The sequence below is a fragment of the Oryzias latipes genome, chromosome 5, assembly GCF_002234675.1.
Source record: "Oryzias latipes chromosome 5, ASM223467v1".
In the NCBI taxonomy this organism is placed as follows: domain Eukaryota; kingdom Metazoa; phylum Chordata; class Actinopteri; order Beloniformes; family Adrianichthyidae; genus Oryzias; species Oryzias latipes.
In genome coordinates this window covers 20,005,797-20,022,363 of record NC_019863.2, presented here as the reverse complement: position 1 = coordinate 20,022,363, position 16,567 = coordinate 20,005,797, and the positions used below count along the sequence as shown (strand labels likewise).

General features: G+C 41.2%; 1 protein-coding gene across 15 annotated transcripts in view; it reads right to left on the bottom strand.

Annotated features, from left to right (window-relative positions):
• Positions 1-16,567, bottom strand: part of nfasc (neurofascin) — an 82,580-nt gene that overhangs the window by 56,977 nt on the left and 9,036 nt on the right. For 3 of the 15 annotated variants that reach the window (XM_020703350.2, XM_020703356.2, XM_020703352.2), the window contains exon 1: positions 6,544-6,799. The exons of 1 other annotated variant lie outside the window; for it this stretch is intronic. The gene's annotated coding sequence lies outside the window, so the exon portion shown is untranslated. Of the gene's footprint in view, positions 1-6,543; positions 6,808-16,567 lie in introns of those variants that run through there. 11 more of the 15 variants (XR_002290258.2, XR_002290261.2, XM_020703345.2 and 8 more) reach the window with 7 other exon arrangements.

The window sequence follows — 16,567 nt, the reverse complement described above, 5'->3', positions numbered from 1 at the left end:
CAGAGACTGAGCTCTTCTGTTCAAGGACCTGACATTGCAGCTGGAGGCACTGAGACTGATGTCTGTGTTGTGGTTTGATTTTCAGGCCCCCGGAGTCCAAGCACAGAGAAAAAGAACAAAGCCAGCTGAGCCAGATCTCCAACGAGAACATTGAATTAGACAAATAGAAAAACAAATAATCAGACATTTCCTTCCTGTGAGTGTGCACCTGTGTGTGCATGTTCGTTTTATGAGGCCCCGGGATAAGGCAGCCAGCAGCAGAGCAGCTTTTATTAATGTGGTAACCTGGAGGCAGATGAGCTGTGCTGGCAAATTAGGTCTGGTAGCCATGCTTACAGGACACACACCCATGCACACGCACACACACACATATAAACTTGTCATTCCCTATTTCCCTTGTATAATTAATTATTGTAATCATTGTGTCTGCGGGGGTGTGCATGTGCACGTGCATGAGTAAAACCTGACAATATGACCTCAGCCTCATCTCAGTCATCAATGTCCATCTGGTTTCATCCTCCTTTGTTACAAACTCATTCATCCTCCTCTCCTCCTCCCATCAAATTGAACATTATGGATAAAACGCTCCTTCTGCCTGAGCTCCCCTCAGCACTTCCTCCTCCAGTGCTGTTGCGCGTGTGTTTGTGCATGCGTGAGTGCAGAGGATCAGACAAGAGGCAGGCGACTAAGAGAGCAGCTCACAGCTCTAACCAACGCTCTGCTGCTCTGCATTAGCTGGAACCACAAAGGTCCGTCTTCATGCAGGCGACACTGAGCTGTCACCTCCCAGAAGATTTCAGCAACTCTTCCAGCTGGAAGGATTCAGGCTTGAGGACAGAAACCAACCAAAATTGAGATAATTCTTTCTGAACAGCGTCAAAAATTCAAGCACTGGCTGATCGTAGATTCAACAAAAACCACTGAGACACAAGTTTATCCAGGATGTTTGGACTGTTTTACCCATTGTGAGGCTGCTAGCACTCCAGAACCACAACCAGAACCACAATTGTCTCTTGAGGTTCTCACACCAACAGTATGAACACAGCATTTATTTATTCTTCAAAAGGGAATCAGGGATGAAAGGGAATGAAACAGATCAGAGCAAACAAAACTTGCTGGAAAAGACTGTTAACCATGATATTTGCACATCTTAACCTGTGTGGATGTGAACACAGCTCTAACAGTTTTGTTTTAGATGGAAACTAAGAGGTAAGAATTTTCTTAAGCCTATTTTCATGAGAGTACACGCAGCTGAGGAAAACAGAAAGTATGAAGCTACATCCACACAGCTCTCAGCATCACATTTTCAAGTGGCCACTTCCAATGAAAAGTACCAGTAAACACGTATGTGTGCATTTTGGGCTTAAAACCCTCGTCTTCAAGCGTAGCAACAGAATTTTTATTACCATTTTCGGACTCTACGTACAAAACACGTGTCCATTGAACGCATGTTGAAAGTTTAACCATGTTGATCTTTGACCAATCAACAACTTGGATTTGGTAGTGACGTTTGAATTCATGGAGGTTCCAACTGTTTGAATATTGATCGTGAAGGAGAAAATAATAATTGCAGTTTGTGCCCTCCCGGGGTTATAACACACCAAGTCTTTTATGTATGGGAATAAAGCTGTGAAAGAAAAAGCCTGGAGAAATTTGCACTGCTTTGACATTTCGCACCAAGCCTCTTCCAACTTTAAGTGGCAAAAATGCGCTTGTAAACTGCTATTCCAGTGTGAACACTTTGGGCTTAATGAATGCTCAAGAACCCATGTTTAGCATGTTCTTGGTTGTGCGTCACATGTGCTGTGTGTACATGGCATGAGACCTCATGAGAACAATGACATAGAGCTTGGAAAAAAAGAAACAGGTCCATCTAAAAAGTGAGGAGCACTGACGCCTCAACTCCATCAAACCTACCAAAGATGAAGGAACCAGAACTACAGAGACCACAGGTTGACATTTACAACCCAGTTTGAAGCAGATTCAAGACATCCAATCTAGTCCAGTTCATTCCAGTCCAGTAAACTCGTGTTCATGCAACTGCTTAACCAGTTAAAGAGCCATTTCACAAATGAGCAGTCAGCTTGAGCCTCGGGTCTAAAGTCACTGAGTGTAAAACAAAATTAATGAAATATTCCTCCTGTCCCCAGTATTTGGGGTGGAGCCACAGTACCACAACACTTTCTGACACATGCAGTCACCTGGATGAACACTGCAGAAGACAGCAGCGGTGCATGAGATCAATACCTGTACACGCCCATAGCACTTGTCTCAGAGAATCACTCATTGGTTACCTCACTAGGAAACAAGAACTAGTCCATAAACTCTACTGCAGACCCAGAACATGCAGGCAAAGCAGAACCTCATGACCCGAACAGTGTTTGTGCATTTGGCTGACCCATTCACACACAGACAGCTGCATCGGGATGTGGATAAAGCAGCTGGAGAGCGCAGGCGCTTCCACGGGACTCAGCTGCAAGTTTGGACTTAAAATAAGACCGAGAGAAATACTCAGTGAAGCAACTGAAAAAGATGTGACTGTAAAATGTGGAACACAGAGGACAGAAGGTTTTCCCCTCTACTCTAAATCATGAACATCACCGAGTAGAGCTCGTTTAAAAGAAATCAATTTTATGGGTTCAAATCAATCAACAATTGCTCGATACCATCAGTTCATAAAACCTGTGAATTGATTTTCCAGTCTTCCTTTTTCCCTTCTCATTGCACTTACAAGGCAGAAAATGACTTTGCTTATGGTCTTTAATGATCATCCATCTATTTTCTACACCCAAGTCCATCGCAGGGCCTTTATTTTTCAGTCCATGCAACCCTCAATTCAAATCACTATTTATGAAGCAACTTTGTTTCATCTATGCAGACCTGGTATTGGAATTTACTTCCTTTTTTTAAATTTCAATTGTGAATGAAAAAATACAAATAAAAGGGTTGGAAGGTTTGTAAATTTCTTCTCAGTTCCAACACTGTTTTAAAGCACTGCGGTACGATGGCCCTGGAGTGCAGATCACACCTACAAATCACTCAACACCAAAACATGTCAAAACATCACTACAACAACTGCAAAAGCAACACAAATTTAAAAAAAAATATTTCAGATATAAAAAAAAAAAAATCTACAAAAAAAAAATAAACAAATTAAGAATGAAAACTTTTAGAAAACAAAAGTAATTTCTAGAAATCAAAATGAAACAAAAAGAGAAACCGGAAAAGGTAGGTACTACGGGAGAATACCGATTGGATGTTGATGTTTGTCCATCATTTCAATCAAAAGTTTTGTGGCATGTAGCAATACTGGACATGCTCCGTACTAAACATTAAACTTTGATTAGTATTCGGCCATTGAAGACATCAAATATCTAACGTCGTCATCATCAAATCAGTAATTTCCCCTTGTACCTACCTTTTCCGGTTTTCTTATTCTGTTTTGTTTTTTGACATTTCATTATGATTACTGGAAATTACTTTTTGTTTTCTGAGACGTTTAATTGGTATTTCATTTATTTATTTATTTTTGTAATTGTGTTTTGGTTTCTGGAATTTTGTTTCAATTTCTAAAATGTAACATTTGTTTTTTGTTATTTGTTTTACTTTTTTTTAATAATCTGTATGATCTTTAATATGTTTTTGTCTTGACTTGATATGATTTGCAATTCAGGGCCTCTGCACTGTGGGACATAAAGAAACTTTCACAATTTTTAAACGGACACAGAATGATGAGCAGATTCAGCTTTATCCGTGGAAGAGCTAGACTTTGGAATCTGTGGGTTTTGGTTTGCACTTCAGGTTTTTTACAGTCTTAAAACCTCCCCTGTGAAGGCTGGCTAGTCTTGCAAATATGAGGTCTGAACAAAGAGCTTGTTTCAAGTAGTAAAAAGTCTAGAGCAGTACAAAAGAACATGAGCTGATTTGAGTTGCAGGCTAGAGGCTTAAAGACAAAAACAACATGGGTAGCTTCACAAACTATATTATGATGATAGAAATCAGTAAAAAAATGTGGTTTGTTTATTTCTCTTACTCTTTTCTTGTTTTCTCTGTTAAAAAAGTATTTTTGAGCTCTGAGGTCAAATCTAGCAACTTTGTAATACCTGTAATTATTTTATTCAAAGAAACAGGAAATCACATCTGCCGGATGAACTGGTCCTCCTCCACTAGAAAAAAAACCTGCAGCTTTCATGCTGAACATTCGGGACCCTGAGCAGATGGAATATTCATGACAGGAATAAGTTTCTGCTGTGTTATGAATTTTTTTAAGAATCTGATGAATATGTGCTTTATTCGATGTGCTGATGAAGGCACATCTGCACACACATATACATAAACACACACACAATGACCTGATGAACAGATTAAATGGACAGAGCAGTAAAAGGAATAAATCTCCACAGTAACATAATTTTACAAAAGCAGGATCACACAAATGAGAAGCTGCAGCTAAACATTCCCCAAGACCTTCAAGTCCAAATTCAGACGTATCAGAGCTGCTGTCGACCTTCATCCATGCTCTTTTGTGGGCAGATCACAGAACGACAATTTGTTCTGATCTATTCCCTCCAGCCATGGAGGGAGGAAAGAGGGAGACAGAGAAGAAGAGGGGGATGGAGGGGTCGGTTTGAGGCCTCTCTGCACAGAACAGTTGTGGTGAACATTCTCATCCATTAGTCTTTCTCTCTTTCTGTTTTCTGGTTGCATTAACCTCGTCTGCACAGCGCCCACGAACAAAGGACCACAGTATCTGTGCGAGTGTGTTTGAGTGTGTGTGTCAGAGTCTATGTGAGAGTGAGGGGAGAGTTGTAAGGCTCACACTTCAAACATCACTACACAATCACACACACCTGACCACAAACAAGAGAGTAGCATTCAGAAAGAAGCAAGTATGGAACAAACACACTTTTTAAATGTGCATTAATTGACTCCAGAAAAAAGAGGCTCTTTGGACGAGGTGGGTTCCCTTTAAGATCCACTGACTTGAAAATGAGGCTTTTGGTGTTTCAAACACTTTGTGTGGTATATTTCTGATGATGGAGGACATATATAAAGAAAATTAATCTCAAAATTGTGTTCCTCATTTGAGTATTTCTTCATTTGTCTGAGCTGGCATCTGGCTCATAACTGTACAGCTGGATAGCTCCAATATTGCTTGTTTCACTAGTAATGTTGGAATGGGGTTGTGAAGGGCTGTAAGGTAGCAGGAGAGAGTGTAAACGGATGGATGTTGGGAAGCGTTGTAGGCTTACTCTCCACCAACAGTCCTGCTGACAACTCAGAAGCAAATTTCTAATCAACTACTGCCTATCTGCAGGAACTATGTTCAAGAAAACAAAACACTTTTTTTTAATTTTGTCTTAAAATGGGATAATAATAAATGAAAGACCAAAAACAGACCAAAAGATGATCGGATGGGTTGTTTAAACCTCTTCACTGAAAGGACTTTGAACAGTGGTTTGTACCACTCTTAGGATGAAGCTTAAACATGTACATTAAAATGATTCACCTTCAGACGCAGATGAGGCGTCAGCAGAACCAGGGCCCATTGAACACAGCATTAAAGAAGACGACATGGAGACAATGGTTTGATGAAACCATACTTCCATCAAAGCAGCAGCAGATGAATCATTCAAAGCATGAAGCTCTGTTAAGAATTTTCCAGCAGCTAATTTTCTCTGACACCCCAGACTTTACCCTCTGGCCTGTTTCTGCTTGTTTTTTATCTGAACATCTTTGCAGATCAGTTCCTCCTTTATACCCAATTCCTTCCATCCCAGCAGAAAATCTGTTTTTTGCATTTGGTCAGGAAAAACTGTTCATTTTCTGAATACTGGTGTCGGTCAGCTCAGAAGCTCCTGCTCTGAAGTGAACTTGAGGTTAGCAGAGGTCATACTTGACACCAGCATCAGCCTCCTCTGGATCCTCAAACTGCTTTCTGTCCAAAGAGAGGCTGCACCCATTTCCAAGTTCTTCATCAAGCATCCTGATTAAGGTGCAGAGAGTTTTTGAATTTTCCACTCAGTTTCTGTTTGTTACTTCAAATCCAAAGGAGATTTATTATTGTTTATGCATCAATAATTCTCCAAAAAGGAAACTCAAAAGGAAAAAAAAGACATTTGTTTAACTTCACGTTGTTTTTCGGAATGACAAAAGAACAACTTCCAGTTATGAACTTCAAACTATTTGTTTCACAGGCCTTGTTCTGACCAAACAGCCTCTGAGGGGAGCTTATGACCCTCAAACTCAACATACTCAGTCTGCTTTTTGAGCATCCCTGTGGACCATGCTACAGTAGAATCTCTCTGGGCTTTGATCTGTTCCTAAATGACACTTTGAGGAACATTTTGGATTTGAGGAGAGATCCAGTTCATCTCAGCCTCTAGCTGCTAGACCCCCACACCACCATCATTATCTCAGAAGCAGACAGTTCGGAGCATCTGAACAAAGAGGCTCCAGTGAGCAGTACCTGAGCGCGCACACACACCCACACACACACCTACATACACACACACACACACACAGGGGCACATGCTTCTATACCTGAGTCACACCAGGATGCAGGTGAGTGGCAGAGGCGGTGCGCTGTGCCAAACCTCCATGTCAATCAATCCTTTAGCATCCAGGAAAAGCTGCTTCCAGCTCAAAGACCATCCGTGATCCTTTGATCCACAGAAGTGAAAAACCAGTCTGTCCTCGTCCTCCACTCAGCTGCTCACCTCTTCCTCCTGTTTCTCTGTCGCCGTCTCTCCCTCTGATTCTCCATCTGTCGCCGCCCCTTTTCCTCACCCCTCCCACCTCATGAAATATTAATGAGCATTGTACACACGCGCTGCACTGCTGTCACACACAAACACTGCATGGAAAACACAGATGTCTGACACACGTGTGTAAAAAGAGCTGTTTGTAAAATAAGATCTGTGATTAAATAAATGCTGAAAGTGCTGAAATGCTCACGTGTCCTCCTGGGCTTCACAATTTTTCAGAAACCTGCTGATTTAAATCCAGTTCGTGTTCTTCTGGTGTTCTCTACATATTTCCTTTTTTTTTGTTTTCAGTCCAGAACACTGTGTGTGTGAGGAACATCGTCTCCGCTGCTTTAGGAGACTGGATTTCATTAGGAGCCTCTCCATATGATGTTCTGACACTAACAGCAGAATAATTATATAAATGCCAAACAGTGTAGAAAAAAGATAGCCAGCATGTACTTTACTTTCATACAAAGGTGCAACATATCAGTACTAGGTCAAGGACTAGTACGTTGTCGTTTTTACATTTGCTGCCGAGCTGCTGTGTGTCCTGATTCTGTCTGTCTGTCTGTCTCTGTCACTTCACCTGTAATCTTCAGCTACTTCATAAATCATTGTCACTTTTTGGAGTTGGCCATTTGCTGCTGGTCACGTGAAGTTTAGAAAAAATGAGGACAAAGCAGTTTGTTTCTGATCTTGTCACAGCAATTACCTCCAACATGAAAGCTCAGCACAGCCCTGAGGGTACTGTAGGTGTCACAGTGACCATTTCAGCTGAGGCAGCTGAGGGGAATATCTTCCCCTGACCTACCAGGTATTTTCCTTTCCAGAAGATGATACATTTCTAAAACTTGAACCAGAAATCATGGATTCCCCTAAACACTAGGACACAGACTCACACACACACACACCCACACACAAGCTCAGATCCAGTGAGAAACACACAGACCCAACACAAGCAACCATGCATGAATGTAGATCATGCACTGGTCTGTCTGTGCATGCTTCCTGACAAGGAACAACAGAGAGGGTACATCAAGGATGGGGCAAATCTGGAAAAAAAGCACATGAAGGAAAAAAAACACAACCAAAAACTAAATGTTGCCACATTCATGTTTGGAGAATGATATCAAATAAGTCATCCTTCACTTAAGAAGAATATTCAGTTTGATGATACTCAGTCATGCAAACAGACTGTGGTTTTCTATTAAAAACCTGTTACAGAATTTTCATATTACAGTTTTTAGGTTTAACTAAACAGATATGTAATTTCATTAAGTTGAAGTTTAAAGTCAACAGGAGCATCACTATTGCCTGAAGGTCTGTGTGACCCACTTAACCTCACATCCCCAGTAACCCAGCAGACTCTTCCATGTCACCGAATCTGTCTGCCCAAAAAAAAAAAAGGCAGACTCTCATGTGAAGGATATGAGTCACATCGTTGTTATACATTCAGGGTCAATGATCTTCATTTCTGATTACCATGCTGTGAGGCCTTGCGTAAAAATGAGCATCCCCTTTCTTCGCAAGCCCAGGAGGGACAAAGCAAACACCAGTTCTGGAGAAGACCTATTATTACTGCAGAGGACTTTTTGCTGAAACCTGGATAACAGATTGGAGATCTCATTAATGAGAACAGGCCCTTTAGGTAAGCGAAAGGGTATTGGTGAATGTTCTGACCGCCCCGCAGTAGACCTGCAACGTTTTTACATCCATCTTACCAAAAAAAACTGGGTAACAGTGGGCTGGAACATAATTGGATACATTTGGTAAATATCTTTTTTGGGAGTATAAGTGATATGGATCCAAACAAGTTGGTCAAACTCTAAATCAAGGTCCTGAAAAAGTTGATTAATGGATGGATGGATGGATGGATGGATGGATGGATGGATGGATGGATGGATGGATGGATGGATGGATGGATGGATGGATGGATGGATGGATGGATGGATGGAAGGATGGATGGATGGATGGATGGATGTGCTACCTATGAGCCATGTCCTTAACCTGTAGGAGCCGACAGACACTTCAGAGCGTGCAAATCACACCACTAATTAACTGAGATTTCTGGCCGTTTTAACTGCTTCTTAAAGTGGGAGCTTCTAACTATTTATATGACATGTGTTTTTATTTGTTACGTTATGTTTTACCTCTAAGTCTTGGGAAAAATTCTTGAAGTCATTATTTTTCCAAGCGCTTCTCCGTATGTGGTGGACCTGATGCTTGTTTGCTTGAGGAATTCACTAAAAGGTGAGAGTAATTTCAAGCAAAAAATGTGTAATCAACCTTTGTCCTTTTGGATAAGATAAATTCATCAAATTTACCAATCTATCCTCTTTGTATCACGCAAATTATTTGTAAGACGACCAAGGGAGTAGAGGTGGCAGTGAAAGGTTCTACAAGCTGACATTTGAGAGATTTTGGATGTTTTGAAGTGAACACTGAGAAAGGTAATAATACTTTTAATTTGTCAGCTTTGTGGTGGGGACAAGACGGGTGTTCCCCTGAGCAAAAGGACCGATCACATTCCTGTGCCCATTATCAAAGATGCTGACAAGGACTCCAACCTAGGAGAATAAAATGCAAATGCTCCCGTCAAGTGAACAAAATCAGGAAGAACACAGCTTGAAAGTGTCATTCCTGTGATGTGGCGCTGTGTGCAGCTGGATAGAAGCAGATTTTTGTACTGGGACATATCACTTGTGTGGGATCCTATTGTGACTATAAATACTTGTAAAACACATTACTTTCCTTTTTACAGTTGTGAGTAGCTTTGTTGTTTGCCAAAATGTCAACATCATATGAGGCAGCTGAAAAAAAAAGAGTTGTTAATGAGAGGCCCATAATACCTTTGTGTCTTTATCTACATTTGAAAACCATTTTAGCTGTAAAACACCTCAGACAATAGCTACATTTTCATGTAGGGTTGCATTTAACTTTGTTGATTGAAACATTTCTATAGTTTTTTTTAAGTTTCACTTAACATTTTCACTTTCAGTTAAAAAGATTTCTTAAATATTTGTGTGATTTTCGCAGTAATAACATTTAATGTTTCCTAATTGGACTTATGTGTGATTTGAGGTCTTGTTTGTCAATACACTAAGGCAAAATGACCCAAAAATGTGCTAGGTAATGTGCTGACAAAAGTGATACTGAACAAGGCAAGGTAACATAGTTTTAAGGTGAAAATATAAAGGTAAAGTCAAAAGTAGACAAAAATAGCCTTTAATACCATATAGGCATAGGGGTTAATAGATCAACCCCATGATAAACCATTAGAATGACTGAAAACTGACAAAAAAATGCAAGTCAACTACAGGTCAGTGAATGCAATGAGGGGGGCTTGGAGCCTTCCAGCCATTTGAACACCCCCCCCCCCCCCCCCCCCCCCCAATGAAAAAAAAACTTACATGCCCTGCCAGCTTTTAACTGGCTTCAGGCTCTGAAACACTGAGTTTGGATGTTGTTTGTATGTTCGGGAGGGAGACCTACTGACCTTAGCAAGTATTTTCAGCTCCCGTTCTGTCTGCAGTGCCCCCCCCCCCCCACACACACACAATCAATTCTCCCCCAGACTCACCGCCGCCAGCTCTGACATGCAAATGAGTCTCGCATGTCATTAAAAAACGATGCCTCAACAACAATGGGAGCCTCCTTCTGCTTTTCCTTAAGACGTGTGCCAAGACGTTCACACGCACTCATCACACTTACACACACACACTGACACCGCGTTTGCCACGGCATACATGAACACAACCAGACCAGACATCAACTCCAGTCCAGATGGACGGCAGTTAGTTGACCTCTGACCTGCAGCAGCTGTAACGACAGACAGACGGAATGACTGCAGGCCAGGCTTCACAAAAACACAGAGGTAGACCTCTTCTGTCTCTGAAGGCATCATTACAACTTCTGTTACGAGACCAGCAGTGGGTCGGATGACAATCAAACGAGAGCAGATGAGACATTACCAGAAGATCTGGACCAGGTCTGGTGGACGTGTCAGTGGATTGGGCGATTTACCCAGACTAAAAGTGATCAAATAGTTTAATAGGGGCCAACTCTTATGCAGCTTTTTTTTTCCTCTCAACAAACTCTAGGTCTAAATGATTTCTATTCATTCCACTCTGTAAAATGGTGACATAAAGACTATCAGAATGTTCTCCGATACTAAAGAGAGATGTTTTAACTGAAAACTTTCAATTCAGTTTAGTAAACTACAAGACTCCATTATAATAGAATTTGTTTATTTCTAAAGCACAAGAATCACAATGTGATTTACAAAAGATGGCATAAAATCAAACCAAACACAGAGAGGTAGTTAAATCAAATATTAACAAGGCCTACTTAAAGTCAAAATAAAAGTTCAAAACAAAGTAAAAGAAGGACTAAAATAATCTAAAAGCTGGGATTTAAAACACTCAATGGACGAGGAGCAACAGCTTGAAAGGAGAGATTTCCAATAGTATTAAAGTGGGTTTTTGGAATCCTCAAGAGATGTTGGTTTGAAGACCTCAAGGTTCGGGTCGAAGAGTATGGAGCTAAAAGGTCAGAGATGCATGTCAGGATTTGACCCTGTAAGGTTCTAAAAACCAACAGTAAAATTTTAAAATACATTTCAAAGTTAATAGGCAAGCAATGTAAAGCAGGCAACAGATGAATGATGTGTGTCCATTTACTGGTTCCCATTAAAAGCCTTGCTGCAGAGTTTTGGACAAGCTTTAGATTCAAACTTTAAACAATCATTGGAGCAATACAGAGATCCAGGCTTTAATTAAATAAAAATAAATGATAAATTCACACAAGTTTATATCAAAATATCAAATGTGAAATCTGAGAAGAGATCCATGAAGAAAGAAACAATTTATTTGAATATAAAATCTGGGTTTTTAATCTGTCTGTAAAGTAAGCAACTGTTGTTTCCTCGTGTCACTTCACTGATTTTCTCTGTTATGAATATTTAACATCTTTGATGCTCTTCCTTCAAAACAAAGTTTTATCCCTTTTGTAAAAATGTGCAAAGCAGGGTTCATGATGAGTTTTTTGTCCTCAGCACTGAGAATTACTGTATGTTGGAGCTGAACTGGAAAAAAAAGAAAAACAGCAATGGGAGGAAACAAAAGAGGCAGGAAAGAGGAAATGAGGACAACTTCAAAGCCAGACAATAACTGGACTCATTACGTTGTAGGCGGGGGGGGGGGGGGGGGGGGCATAAATTACCTCGCTGACCTCTACTCACAGAGAAAACCCTGAACTGTAGTTACTGGACCGTGTGGGGGTACATCACCCACACACAGCTTTCTGATTACACGCCAGCAAACTCTCACACGCATACACAGACTGTCAAAAACACACAGAGTCACTGCAAAGTCACACATGAAACAGACAGAACTCTAATTGTCATTGCAGAGACAATCTTAAACCCACAATCGTTGGTGTGTGAATGCATGCCCATGTGTTTGTCTGCAGCTCAGCCATGTTCAGTGGGCCCAGTGCATGGACTGGTATCAACGAGCCTTTGTCCGCTCACTAACGGACACAGCAGCAACAAATTGCATCATTGTGCAGGTGGTCTCCCACCCGCCGAACACAACAACCCTTCTCTACAACAGATCTGCACACCATGATGTGACAGAGCAGAATCATCCAGTGTGTTTGGGAACATCACGCATGTCCCGGGGATCCCCATTATTTTGAAGTTTTAAACATTCATGCTTAGCAAAAACAAAGGACTGAACTAGTATTGATATGCATGATTGATTAAAGAAGAAGAGCAATGTTTTCACAAAAGAAACTGATACAATCTGATATTTGAATACCCCTTTGGGCTCAGGTGGTACACTAATTTAGCCATTTAATGTTTAACAAACACATAAAAGGCGGACAGAACAAGAGGAGGAAGAGGTGGAGGATTCAACCATACACACTGAAGTGGTGATAAAGATGGAGGCAGAAGATGATCCAGAGAACACAATGAAGAACAGAGCAGGAAGAGCTCAGTGTCTGAACAGCAACAGCTTCACTCAAGTTTCAGGAAGAAGCTGTTGATCTTCAGATAAAGAACTAAATCCCCATCATTGCGATGGTCATAGAGCAAATGGATAGATTCTATTGTTAATGGTTTTTGAGGAAGAACTAACAATGCTCAAACAAAAGAGTGCTTGCTAAACAGCCTTTCACACAGCTCAGAATCAAAGCATAGGGAGATCTGAGCATCATTACCACTTGCTCAACATCACACCAAAGCCTCGTTTCCACTGAGAGGTCTGGTCCAGTTTAGAATGGTCCAGGCAATTCAGGTGAGTGTTTCCACTCAAAGTTGTTCCATCACGGCGCATGCGGGGTGTAGACCGATTGCGTAGTTTTGTGTCATAATAGTGCGACTACAGCAAAACCAAAGCTGTCAACAACAATAGATGTCAAGGAACTTTTGTATTTCCAGTGCCATCTAGTCTTTGCTGTTTGTTGCAGGCCTGTTTTCCTGATACACCTGGACTGAAAGACAACAACTGAATGTTTGGAAACGTTTGCGATTGGTTTGGCGTTTTCTATTGTTGTAATGACCTTACGCCAATCAATGCGTTTCATCATTTGATGACAGTAGCTCCGCCCTAACCTATCCATTCCATTCTTTTTAATGGAACCTACAACCAACAGGGGCCAAAAATGGTACTGTCAGTCCAGCTTAATGGGTCAATTTTATATTGGAAACTCTCAAAATACCGAACCACTTAGTTAAAACGAGGCTTAAGAGTAACAAACATGAGCGTAGGTTTGTGAAGGCACAGGAAAAAAGGAAGAAGACTGAGAGGAAAATGAGATGACCGCAGGGATAAAAGTCAGAGGTGCAGCTGTTTCCATGGTTACACTGATGCTGGTTTTCACCCTACATAAACAAAGACATAATAACTATTGTAGTAAAGACAAGTGTCATTTCAAAGCAGATCTGAGCTGCTCTCGTCTGCAAATCTGCAGAAAACGGATTTAAAAAATGGAAGCCCGATTTTTGCTGTCAAGTTAAACAGACTGATGTTTAAAGCTCAGCTGCTTCAGCAAGAACACATTATATTTCAGTTGACCCCTTCCTGCTGGAGAACAGGATCGTGGAGCAGACTATATGTCCCCTCAGAGGCTGCCAAAGCCTCTGTGTGTGTGTGGGTGTGTGTGTGTGCTTGTGTGATGGAGAGAGAGTCCAGCAGGTTTTAACCACTTGTTCCCTCATTGTTAAGGCAAATAAAGGCTGGCGCGCGCCGTCACCATTGTCCCAGGACTGACCCCCACTATTCCAAGGAGACCCCACCCCACCTCCCAACTGGGACACACATTTTAGCTCGACACCTTTGTCTGCAGCAACAGGAGGCATGCACACACGTCTCTGCAGTTAATGCATGAGATGGCAGAAGCATGGGGGCACACACATTGTGGCACGGGCCATCCATTCTTTCGGTCATCTCCCCCATCTCACACACACATACACACACAGCCTTTACATAAGGATGTAGATAGTTGTGATGCATGTCTTCTTCAGCACAGACACACAATCACAGACACACAACATCAAGAATGCACTCACAAAGGCTTCTGGCAGCAGCTGGTCAGCAGCCACACACACACATGCATGCACACACAGCATGTGTGTAATGATGCAGAAGAAGACGAGGACAGGACAACCATCTGTCTGTGACACTCACTCTCACACGTGTAGAAAAAAGCAGGTTGAGTACAATGTCATCCACAGACATGCATCAACTGTGGGGTTAGGTGGTTAAAGGTTGGACTGTGCTTCAGTTGACATAGATGCCCGAACATTTGAGTACTGACTACTGAGCCTGACTTTCTTTTGAAATGAACTTCAACTTTCTGAAGGACTTTTGTGGACTTTAGCTGATTTTTAACTTAATTTTAGAGCAGTCTGTCACTGAAATCCAAGTGATTGACACAACATCTGCTGGTATCTGACTACGTTTATGATCCTGGGTTGAAGTTTAGTAAATGGCTGGCTCTGGAGCACCTTCATTAGGAGCAGGTCAGCAGACAGGGACAGCAGGAAGGTAACAGACTGATCTGTGTGTGAATGCGTGGAGGTGGGCCACTGACCTACATGCAGCACTGCAGATGGGAGGAGACCCCAGGCTGGGGTTATATTTGGAAACGGCACAACTAACTAGAGATGGAAGAGGATGCCACACACACACACACCGACACACACTTGCACAAATTTGCCCACATAAAGATGCTGCATTGACTGCTGTTAATCATGTGGAACCTAACCCAGACCCCAGACCAAACTTTACCCCTTGATATCCCACTAACTGTAACCTAACCTACAATAACACCTCGGCACAGAGTCTAATTAGGAGCTAGATTCTACCTCATTAGGATGATCAACTTTCCTTATAAGACCTGCTGACACACAAACATCCAGACCTGTGGGGAACATGGAGCCAGTCACCCGAGCTCAAACTCATCTCACCTGACCTCATTGTTCAGTTCACTGAGGGGCAATTCTAGGATTACATCTTTACTTGGGCTCAAGCCCCTCGGACGTTAGCACACACACAGAGAAAACGTGGGTAAAGTATCCCAAATTTGCTCATATTACTCACTCAGAAGTAAAAAAAATAATCACCTTAATAACTTCTTTAGCACAAAATATAACTAGAAAAATTAACTACTCAAGTACCGTATGACAGTATGAACATGTTGTCTTTTCAGCATCAGCAAGTTTTAATTAATAATGGATGTGTAACATTAAAAAGGAATGGACAACTTTTGATTTTTGAAGTGGTGATAAAATTTTGCTACTAAAATACTAGGCCTTAATCACAATACCTCAAAGTTGGTTGCAGTAAATTAAGATGAAAAAGCTTTATGGGATTACTGACATTTTTCATTCCTTCACGCTTATCACTTTAGACTGAAATATCTTGTAACTGTTCTGCGATACAAGGTCTAGTGAGCTGCAGAGACCGTTTAAGTGAAGGCACGAGTCAGCACGAGCTGGTCCTGAGGAGAAGGTGCAGGCTGATCTTTATCAATCCCACAATCCTTAGTACCCATCCCCACCCTCCATCCACCATGCACAGATGTGCTGAAGGTCACACCTCAAACATATGCTCCACTTTTAATGTCCCTGACTGCTGCTCTCTAATCCCAGTCCTGACATTCAACTCTGACTCGTCACACTACACTGACTTCAGACACAGAGTATCTGCAACTGCTTTTGAGAACATAATGAAGCTTAACCCGACGAGCTTCATCATAGAAGCCTTCACAGAAGACAGGAGGACCTGGCCTCTGAATGAATGAATGAATGAATGAATGAATGAATGAATGAATGAATGAATGAATGAATGAATGAATGAATGAATGAATGAATGAATGAATGAATGAATGAATATAACATACCTAGAAAGTGTCCCACTTTGTCCTGACAGGGATGACGATAAAATTAGGATAATATCGGAGATGCTGTGATGATTCCATTAATGACAGTGATTACTATTAGGGAACTTATGTTGAATATAGTGAAAGTGAAGATCCTGGTGATTAAACAAATTCCAAACTATTTTTTTTTCTTCATAAAAATGTATGATTATTTTAAATCCCAAAAATAAATACAAACAGTATAATTAAAAAACAAAAACTTTTCACTGGAATTTATTGGCTTCTGGCAAAGTGCAGGGGCTTATGGGAATACTTTTTCATCTTGGTTTCCAAACGTTCTGTTACTTCTGGAGAACTCTAGATCAGGTTCTAGAGGCTTGCTGATCCTGGATGTTGCTCCCATTTCATGCTTGGGAGTTAGCTGTTAGACA